Source organism: Salmo trutta, unplaced genomic scaffold, assembly GCF_901001165.1.
Source record: "Salmo trutta unplaced genomic scaffold, fSalTru1.1, whole genome shotgun sequence".
NCBI lineage: Eukaryota > Metazoa > Chordata > Actinopteri > Salmoniformes > Salmonidae > Salmo > Salmo trutta.
This window is the reverse complement of record NW_021822719.1, coordinates 100,001-110,977: the sequence shown is the minus strand read 5'-3', so window position 1 is coordinate 110,977 and position 10,977 is coordinate 100,001. Positions and strand designations below refer to the sequence as shown.

Genomic DNA, 10,977 nt, shown 5'->3' with positions numbered 1-10,977 from the left:
GAGAGAGAGGAGAGAGAGAGAGAGGAGAGAGAGAGAGACAGAGAGAGACAGAGAGAGACAGAGAGAGAGACAGAGAGAGACAGAGAGAGAGACAGAGAGAGAGACAGAGAGAGAGAGAGAGAGAGACCAGGCCTGTGACATTGGGGATTGAGGGGGAGACATAAAATTCAACATACTAATTAGAATCTGGCAAAAAATACGTGAATCAGTCATAGAACCCATTGCCCTTTATGGTTGTGAGGTCTTGGGTCCGCTCACCAACCAAGAATTCACAAATTGAGACTCTGTATGCAGAATTCTGCCAAGATATCCTCGGTGTACAACCTAAAACACTAAATATTGCACGCAGAGCAGAATAAGGCCAATACCCACTAATTATTAAAATCCGGAAAAGAGCTGTTAAATTCTACAACCACCTAAAAGGAAGCGATTCCCAAACCTTCCATAACAAAGCCATCACCTACAGAAAGATGAACCTGGAGAAGAGTCCCCTAAGCAAGCTGGTCCTGGGGCTCTGTTCACAAACCTTCCATAACAAAGTCATCACCTACAGAGAGATGAACCTGGAGAAGAGTCCCCTAAGCAAGCGGGTCCTGGGGCTCTGTTCACAAACACAAACAGACCCCTGAGAGCCCCAGGACAGCAACACAATTAGACCCAACCAAATCATGAGAAAACAAAAAGATAATTACTTGACACATTGGAACGAATTAACCAAACAACAGAGCAAACTAGAATGCTATTTGTCCCTGAACAGAGAGTAAACAGTGGCAGAATACCTGACCACTGTGACTGACCCAAACTTAAGGAAAGCTTTGACTATGTACAGACTCAGTGAGCGTAGCCTTGCTATTGAGAAAGGCCGCCGTAGGCAGACCTGGCTCTCAAGAGAAGACAGGCTGTGTGCAACACTGCCCACAAAATGAGGTGGAAACTGAGCTGCACTTCCTAACCTCCTGCCAAATGTATGACCATATTAGAGACACATATTTCCCTCAGATTACACAGATCCACAAAGTATTCGAATACAAATCCAATTTTGATAAACTCCCATATCTACTGTGTGAAACACCACAGTGTGTCATCACAGCAGCAAGATTTGTGACCTGTTGCCACAAGAAAAGGGCAACCAGTGAAGAACAAACACCACTGTAAATAGGCCTGTGACATTATTGAAGGAGGGAGGGAGGGAGGGAGGGAGGGAGGGAGGGAGGGAGGGAGGGAGAGAGAGAGAGAGAGAGGGAGACACAAGGCCTGTGACATTGGGGAGGGAGGGAGAGAGAGAGAGAGAGAGAGAGAGAGACAGAGAGAGACAGAGAGGGAGACACCAGGCCTGTGACACTATGGAGGGAGAGAGAGAGAGACCAGGCCTGTGACATTAAAGAGAAAGAGAGAGAGAGAGAGAGAGAGAGAGAGAGAGACCAGGCCTGTGACATTGGGGAGGGAGCAGGACACCAGATGGGGATGAGCGAGAGAGAGAGCGAGAGAGAGCAGGAGAGATAGAGACCAGGATAATATTAGCCTTCCCAGAGACTACAGAGGAAAATTAGCTGGCTACATCTGGCACAATTATACCTCATTATTGTCTTAGTTGTCCATTATTACTGTCCCTGTTAAATGAAGGAGATAAACACTGGGGATATCAAACATTACTACTGTCCCTGTTAAATGAAGGAGATAAAAACTGAGGATACCAAACATTATTACTGTCCCTGTTAACAACTTCTTTGGGCTAGGGGGCAGTATTTTGACGTCCGGATGAAAAAAGTGCCCAAAGTAAACTGCCTGCTACTCAGGCCCAGAAGCTAGATATGCATATAATTGGTAGATCTGAATAGAAAACACTCTAAAGTTTCTAAAACTGTTAAAATTATGTCTGTGAGTATAACAGAACTTATTTGGCAGGTGAAACTCCGAGGACAAACCATCCAAGATTGTTTTGTTGTTGAGGTGACAGTGTTTTCAATGAGTTTTCTATGTGTATCTAGATTTTCTAAGGCACTTGCTTGCAGTTCCTATCGCTTCCACTGGATGTCAACAGTCTTTAGAAATTGGTTGATGTTTTTCTTTAGAGAAATTAAGAAGTACGGCAGTTCAGAACGAGGGTCTAGTCTAGTGCATTGTAATGTTTTGAAGAGCGCTCCAGGTCCCGCGCTTCACGTTGTTTTTATCCGGTATTGAACACCGTTTATCCCGTCTTAAATTTTATCGATTATTTACGTATAAAAAATACCTAAAGTTGTATTAGGAAAGTTGTTTGAAATGTTTGGACAGCGTTTACAGGTAACTGATGAGATATTTTGTAGTCATGTTGGGTGAGTTGGAACCGGTGTTTTTCTGAATCAAACGCTCCAAATAAATGGACATTTTGGAAATATAACGACGGAATTAATTGAACAAAAGGACCATTTTGTGATGTTTATGGGACATATTGGAGTGCCAACAAAAGAAGATCTTCAAAGGTAAGTCATTAATTAAATCGTTATTTCTGACTTTTGTGTTGCGCCTGGCGGGTTGAAATCGGATTTTCATGCGTTGGTATGCTGGGCGCTGTCCTAAGATAATCGCATGGTTTGCTTTCGCCGTAAAGCCTTTTTGAAATCTGACACGGTGGCTAGATAAAAGAGAAGTTAATCTTTAATTTGGTGTGTTGCACTTGTGAATATATGAAAGTTAAATATTTTTTATAATTTTGGGGGGAATTTGGTGCTCTGCCATTTCACCGGATGTTGTCAAATCGATCCCGTTAATGGGAGTTGAGACCAAAGAAGTTAAATGAAGGAGATTTACACTGGGGACACCAAACATTACTACTGTCCCTGTTAAATGAAGGAGATAAACACTGAGGATAGCAAACATTATTACTGTCCCTGTTAAATGAAGGAGATAAACACTGGGGATACCAAACATTATTACTGTCCCTGTTAAATGAAAGAGATAAACACTGAGGATACCAAACATTATTACTGTCCCTGTTAAATGAAGGAGATAAACACTGATGATACCAAACATTATTACTGTCCCTGTTCAATGAAGGAGATAAACACTGAGGATACCAAACATTATTACTGTCCCTGTTAAATGAAGGAGATAAACACAGATGATACCAAACATTATTACTGTTAAATGAAGGAGATAAACACTGGGGATACCAAACATTATTACTGTTAAATGAAGGAGATAAACACTGGGGATACCAAACATTATTACTGTTAAATGAAGGAGATAAACACTGGGGATACCAAACATTATTACTGTTAAATGAAGGAGATAAACCCTGAGGATACCAAACATTATTACTGTTAAATGAAGGAGATAAACCCTGAGGATACCAAACATTATTACTGTTAAATGAAGGAGATAAACCCTGAGGATACCAAACATTAGTAACACCTTCCTAATACTGAGTTGGACCCTGTCGCACCAAACTTTAGGAACAGCAACTCGTTCCATGACATAGACTGACCAGGTGAATCCAGGTAAAAGCTATGATCCCTTATTGATGTCACTTGTTAAATCCACTTCAATCAGTGTAGATGAAGGGGAGGAGACAGGTTAAAGAAGGATTTTTAAGCCTTGAGACAATTGAGACATCGATTGTGTATGTGTAACATTCAGAGGGTGAATGGGCAAGACTAAATATTTAAGTGACTTGGAACGGGGTATGATAGTAGGTGCCAGGTACACTGGTTTGTGTCAAGAACTGCAACACCGCTGGGTTTTTCACACTCAATAGTTTCCTGAGTGTATCAAGAATGGTACACCACCCAAAGGACATCCAGCAAACTTCACACAACTGTGAGAAAGCTGTGAGAAGCTCCATTGTCCTGAGTCTGCACAACTCTGCCAGGACCTAGGATCAAGGGAGATACTAAAGTGTTTTAGTACTATATCTCTTGACACAATGATGAAAATAATCATGGCCTCCAAACCCTCAAGCTGCATACTGGACCCTATTCCAACTAAACTACTGAAAGAGCTGCTTCCTGTGCTTGGCCCTCCTATGTTGAACATAATAAACGGCTCTCTATCCACCGGATGTGTACCAAGCTCACTAAAAGTGGCAGTAATAAAGCCTCTCTTGAAAAAGCCGAATCTTGACCCAGAAATTATAAAAAACTATCGGCCTATATCGAATATTCCATTCCTCTCAAAAATTTTAGAAAAAGCTGTTGCACAGCAACTCACTGCCTTCCTGAAGACAAACAATGTATACGAAACGCTTCAGTCTGGTTTTAGACCCCATCATAGCACTGAGACTGCACTTGTGAAGGTAAATGACCTTTTAATGACGTCAGACCGAGGCTCTGCATCTGTCCTCATGCTCCTAGATCTTAGTGCCGCTTTTGATACCATCGATCACCACATTCTTTTGGAGAGATTGGAAACCCAAATTGGTCTACATGGACAAGTTCTGGCCTGGTTTAGATCTTATCTGTCGGAAAGATATCAGTTTGTCTCTGTGAATGGTTCGTCCTCTGACAAATCAATTGTAAATTTCGGTGTTCCTCAAGGTTCCGTTCTAGGACCACTATTGTTTTCACTATATATTTTATCTCTTGGGGATGTCATTCAAAAACATAATGTTAAATTTCACTGCTATGCGGACGACACACAGCTGTACATTTCAATGAAACATGGTGAAGCCCCAAAATTGCCCTCGCTAGAAGCCTGTGTTTCAGACATAAGGAAGTGGATGGCTGCAAACGTTCTACTTTTAAACTCGGACAAAACAGAGATGCTTGTTCTAGGTCCCAAGAAACAAAGAGATCTTCTGTTCAATCTGACAATTAATCTGGATGGTTGTACAGTCGTCTCAAATAAAACTGTGAAGGACCTCGGCGTTACTCTGGACCCTGATCTCTCTTTTGAAGAACATATCAAGACTGTTTCAAGGACAGCTTTTTTCCATCTACGTAACATTGCAAAAATCAGAAACTTTCTGTCCAAAAATGACACAGAAAAATTATTCCATGCTTTTGTTACTTCTAGGCTGGACTACTGCAATGCTCTACTTTCCGGCTACCCGGATAAAGCACTAAACAAACTTCAGTTAGTGCTAAATACGGCTGCTAGAATCCTGACTAGAACCAAAAAATTTGATCATATTACTCCAGTGCTAGCCTCCCTACACTGGCTTCCTGTTAAGGCAAGGGCTGATTTCAAGGTTTTACTGCTAACCTACAAAGCATTACATGGGCTTGCTCCTACCTATCTTTCCGATTTGGTCCTGCCGTACATACCTACACGTACGCTACGGTCACAAGACGCAGGCCTCCTAATTGTCCCTAGAATTTCTAAGCAAACGGCTGGAGGTAGGGCTTTCTCCTATAGAGCTCCATTTTTATGGAATGGTCTGCCTACCCATGTGAGAGACGCAGACTCAGTCTCAACCTTTAAGTCTTTACTGAAGACTTATCTCTTCAGTAGGTCCTATGATTAAGTATAGTCTGGCCCAGGAGTGTGAAGGTGAACGGAAAGGCTGGAACAACGAACCGCCCTTGCTGTCTCTGCCTTGCCGGTTCCCCTCTTTCCACTGGGATTCTCTGCCTCTAACCCTATTACAGGGGCTGAGTCACTGACTTACTGGTGTTCTTCCATGCCGTCCATGGGAGGGGTGCGTCACTTGAGTTGGTTGAGTCACTGACGTGGTCTTCCTGTCTGGGTTGGCGCCCCCCCTTGGGTTGTGCCGTGGCGGAGATCTTTGTGGGCTATACTCGGCCTTGTCTTCGGACGGTAAGTTGGTGGTTGTAGACATCCCTCTAGTGGTGTGGGGGCTGTGCTTTGGCAAAGTGGGTGGGGTTATATCCTGCCTGTTTGGCCCTGTCCGGGGGTATCATCGGATGGGGCCACAGTGTCTTCTGATCCCTCCTGTCTCAGCCTCCAGTATTTATGCTGCAGTAGTTTATGTGTCGGGGGGCTAGGGTCAGTCTGTTACATCTGGAGTATTCTCTTGTCTTATCCGGTGTCCTGTGTGAATTGAAATATGCTCTCTCTAATTCTCTCTTTTTCTCTTTCTTTCTTTCTCTCGGAGGACCTGAGCCCTAGGACCATGCCTCGGGACTACCTGGCATGATGACTCCTTGCTGTCCCCAGTCCACCTTGCCATGCTGCTGCTCCAGTTTCAACTGTTCTGCCTGCGGCTATGGAACCCTGACCTGTTCACCGGACGTGCTTGTTGCACCCTCGACAACTACTATGATTATTATTATTTGACCATGCTGGTCATTTATGAACATTTTAACATCTTGACCATGTTCTGTTATAATATCCACCCGGCACAGCCAGAAGAGGACTGGCCACCCCTCATAGCCTGGTTCCTCTCTAGGTTTCTTCCTAGGTTTTTGGCCTTTCTAGGGAGTTTTTCCTAGGGAGTTTTTCCTAGCCACCGTGCTTCTTTCACATGCATTGCTTGCTGTTTGGGGTTTTAGGCTGGGTTTCTGTACAGCACTTTGAGATTTCAGCTGATATACGAAGGGCTATATAAATAAATTTGATTTGATTTGATTTGAGTCAACATGGGCCAGCATCCCTGTGGAACGCTTTCGACACCTTGTAGAGGTGTAGAGTATAATTGTTTTGTCTTTATCTGTTGTGGTCCATTTGTATCACTGTGATCTGTTTCACCTGTCTTTGTGCTTGTTTTCACCCCCACTCCAGGTGTCGCACATCTTCCCCATTATCCCCAGTGTATTTGTACCTGTGTTCTCTGTTTGTCTGTTGCCAATTCGTTTTGTTTCGTCAAGCCTACCGGCGGTTTCCCCTTTTGCTCCTGTCTTTTTACCTGTTTTCTAGTTTTCCCGGTTTTGACCATTTCTGCCTGCCCTGACCCTGAGACTACATGCCGTTCTGTACCTTATGAACTCTGATCTGGATTACTGACCTCTGCCTGCCCTTGACCTGTCGTTATGCCTGCCCCCTCCCTGTTGTAGTAATAAACTATGTGTTACTTCGACATTGTCTGCATCTTGGGTCTTCTCCTGAAACGTGATACTAGTACCGTCTTTTTGCCATCTACTTTAAATGCTTCCTGTCTTCCCAGTGGCCTACTTGGCGTGTGAACTGCTGACTCCTATTAACTTGCAGATGTTTATTGACACATGAACCAGGAACAAGGGGCAGGGTAAATTGTGACTTGATTTGGTAATCAGTGGATGTTGTATTGGAGGTGGAGTGGTTTCTCCTCTCCTAGGCAATCAGCAATTAGTTTCCCGGGCGGTGTGCTCTTCCACTTTGAAAAGACCATTTGAGATTTGTATTAGAACTTCAGTCTCCCCTGTTTTCTCAGGGGCAACTGTAAGCAGCGGGCCTCGTCACCAAAAGAGAAAAAAAAAGGTTCTGCCGAGTTGTTGGAGGAAGGACAGAGAGGAAGGCTCCACTCTCTCACTATCTTACCTACTTGTTTCTTATTTTCTCTTTTGTAGCGCTGGCAACTATGTGTGTTTTCTATCCCTGTTCATTGCTCCCCCTTTGGCTGCAACCCTTCTAATTTATTGTACCCTACGCACACAACCCATGTGGAATTATTGGTCTCTGGCAGCATTTGGAACTGCCAATCTGCGGTCAAGAACACAGAGTTCATCTCAGCCTATGGTGCCCTTCAGTCCCTTGACCTTTTGACCCTGACGGAGACATGGATCAACCCCAGAGACCACTGCTACTCCAGCTGCTCTCTCGTCATCTGACTACGTTTTTCTCTCGTAGTCCGAGAGCATCTGGTCATCATGGTGGTGGGACAGGGCTACTCATTTCTCCTAAATGGAGATTTTATCTTTTCTCCCTCTCTCACCTGTCAATCTCCTCATTTGAATTCCATGCTGTCACTATCACTTCTCCACTTAAGCTTAACATTGTTGTCATCTATCGCCCACCACGTGCCCTTGGAGAGATCCTCAATGAGCTTGACACTTTGATAACCTAATTTCCTAACGATGGCTCAACCTCCCGACATCTGCCTTCAATTTGTTTCTTTCCAACTATCTTTCCCATCCTTGCATCTTTTGTCCTCCTCTCCACCCTCTCAGGGCTGGGCATCTCAGGCTCTATCAGATCCTCCTCTCAGGGCTGGGTGTCTCAGGCTCTATCAGATCCTCCTCTCCACCCTCTCAGGGCTGGGCGTCTCAGTCTCTATCAGATCCTCCTCTCCACCCTCTCAGGGCTGGGCGTCTCAGACTCTATCAGATCCTCCTCTCAGGGCTGGGCGTCTCAGGCTCTATCAGATCCTCCTCTCCACCCTCTCAGGGCTGGGCGTCTCAGGCTCTATCAGATCCTCCTCTCCACCCTCTCAGGGCTGGGTGTCTCAGGCTCTATCAGATCCACCCTCTCAGGGCTGGGCGTCTCAGGCTCTATCAGATCCTCCTCTCCACCCTCTCAGGGCTGGGTGTCTCAGGCTCTACCAGATCCTCCTCTCAGGGCTGGGCGTCTCAGTCTCTATCAGATCCTCCTCTCCACCCTCTCAGGGCTGGGCGTCTCAGGCTCTATCAGATCCACCCTCTCAGGGCTGGGTGTCTCAGGCTCTATCAGATCACCCTCTCAGGGCTGGGTGTCTCAGGCTCTATCAGATCCTCCTCTCCACCCTCTCAGGGCTGGGTGTCTCAGTCTCTATCAGATCCTCCTCTCCACCCTCTCAGGGCTGGGCGTCTCAGGCTCTATCAGATCCTCCTCTCAGGGCTGGGCGTCTCAGGCTCTATCAGATCCTCCTCTCCACCCTCTCAGGGCTGGGTGTCTCAGACTCTATCAGATCCCCCTCTCAGGGCTGGGCATCTCAGACTCTATCAGATCCTCCTCTCCACCCTCTCAGGGCTGGGTGTCTCAGGCTCTATCAGATCCTCCTCTCCACCCTCTCAGGGCTGGGTGTCTCAGTCTCTATCAGATCCTCCTCTCCACCCTCTCAGGGCTGGGTGTCTCAGGCTCTATCAGATCCCCCTCTCAGGGCTGGGTGTCTCAGGCTCTGCCTCCTCTCCACCTTCTCAGGGCTGGGCGACTCAGGCTCTATCAGATCCTCCTCTCAGGGCTGGGCGACTCAGTGTCTCCGCACGCTCTTGGATTGCATCCTACCTTGCATGACACGTGGCAGTGTGGAGAGTAAAGTCCCCAGTAATACACAGCGCTGTGACTTTAATAATAGAGGCAGTGTGGAGAGTAAAGTCCCCAGTAATACACAGACCTGTGACTTTAATAATAGAGGCAGTGTGGAGAGTAAAGTCCCCAGTAATACACAGCGCTGTGACTTTAATAATAGAGGCAGTGTGGAGAGTAAAGTCCCCAGTAATACACAGCGCTGTGACTTTAATAGAGGCAGTGTGGAGAGTAGACTGGTATTCTGCCTCTGAATGACTCTACAGTACCAGACCTTAACCCTTCAGGACTGTTAGACTGGTATTCTGCCTCTGAATGACTCTACAGTACCAGACCTTAACCCTTCAGGACTGTTAGACTGGTATTCTGCCTCTGAATGACTCTACAGTACCAGACCTTAACCCTTCAGGACTGTTAGACTGGTATTCTGCCTCTGAATGACTCTACAGTACCAGACCTTAACCCTTCAGGACTGTTAGACTGGTATTCTGCCTCTGAATGACTCTTTGCAGTAGTAGTAGAATGTGGGAACTTACTAATATGTTGGGAGTGAAGTTACCACTAGATGTCACCTCTGGTTGGAATGAAGTCCAGTATCTCTGCAGTCCTCCGAACATAGAGTGTGTTCATCAGGTAGGCTCCTGGTGGAGGGGAACTAGAGAAGAAGAAACACAGAAGAAGAAGAAGATTTAATTAAACCACATGAGACAGAAACGTAACCTCAATCCACTATAAAAGGATCCTAAATATTACTGAATGGTGACCTCAACCCTCTATAAAAGGATCCTAAATATTACTGAATGGTAACCTCAACCCTCTATAAAAGGATCCTAAATATTACTGAATGGTAACCTCAACCCTCTATAAAAGGATCCTAAATATTACTGAATGGTAACCTCAACCCTCTATAAAAGGATCCTAAATATTACTGAATGGTAACCTCAACCCTCTATAAAAGGATCCTATATATTACTGAATGGTAACCTCAACCCTCTATAAAAGGATCCTAAATATTACTGAATGGTGACCTCAACCCTCTATAAAAGGATCCTAAATATTACTGAATGGTAAACTCAACCCTCTATAAAAGGTATATATATATATATTACTGAATGGTAACCTCAACCCTCTATAAAAGGATCCTAAATATTACTGAATGGTAACCTCAACCCACTATAAAAGGATCCTAAATATTACTGAATGGTAACCTCAACCCTCTATAAAAGGATCCTAAATATTACTGAATGGTAACCTCAACCCTCTATAAAAGGATCATAAATATTACTGAATGGTGACCTCAACCCTCTATAAAAGGATCCTAAATATTACTGAATGGTAACCTCAACCCTCTATAAAAGGATCCTAAATATTACTGAATGGTAACCTCAACCCACTATAAAAGGATCCTAAATATTACTGAATGGTAACCTCAACCCTCTATAAAAGGATCCTAAATATTACTGAATGGTAACCTCAACCCTCTATAAAAGGATCCTAAATATTACTGAATGGTAACCTCAACCCACTATAAAAGGATCCTAAATATTACTGAATGGTAACCTCAACCCTCTATAAAAGGATCCTAAATATTACTGAATGGTAACCTCAACCCTCTATAAAAGGATCCTAAATATTACTGAATGGTAACCTCAACCCTCTATAAAAGGATCCTAAATATTACTGAATGGTAACCTCAACCCACTATAAAAGGATCCTAAATATTACTGAATGGTAACCTCAACCCTCTATAAAAGGTATATATATATATTACTGAATGGTAACCTCAACCCTCTATAAAAGGATCCTAAATATTACTGAATGGTAACCTCAACTCTCTATAAAAGGATCCTAAATATTACTGAATGGTGACCTCAACCCACTATAAAAGGATCCTAAATA

At 44.3% G+C, this 10,977-nt stretch overlaps 1 protein-coding gene across 1 annotated transcript in view; it reads right to left on the bottom strand.

The window, feature by feature from the left end:
- The window catches only part of LOC115183995 (muscarinic acetylcholine receptor M3-like), a 119,404-nt gene that overhangs the window by 71,974 nt on the left and 36,453 nt on the right, over positions 1-10,977 (bottom strand). The window contains exon 3 of the mRNA XM_029744992.1: positions 9,615-9,733. The gene's annotated coding sequence lies outside the window, so the exon portion shown is untranslated. The remainder of the gene's footprint in view (positions 1-9,614; positions 9,734-10,977) is intronic.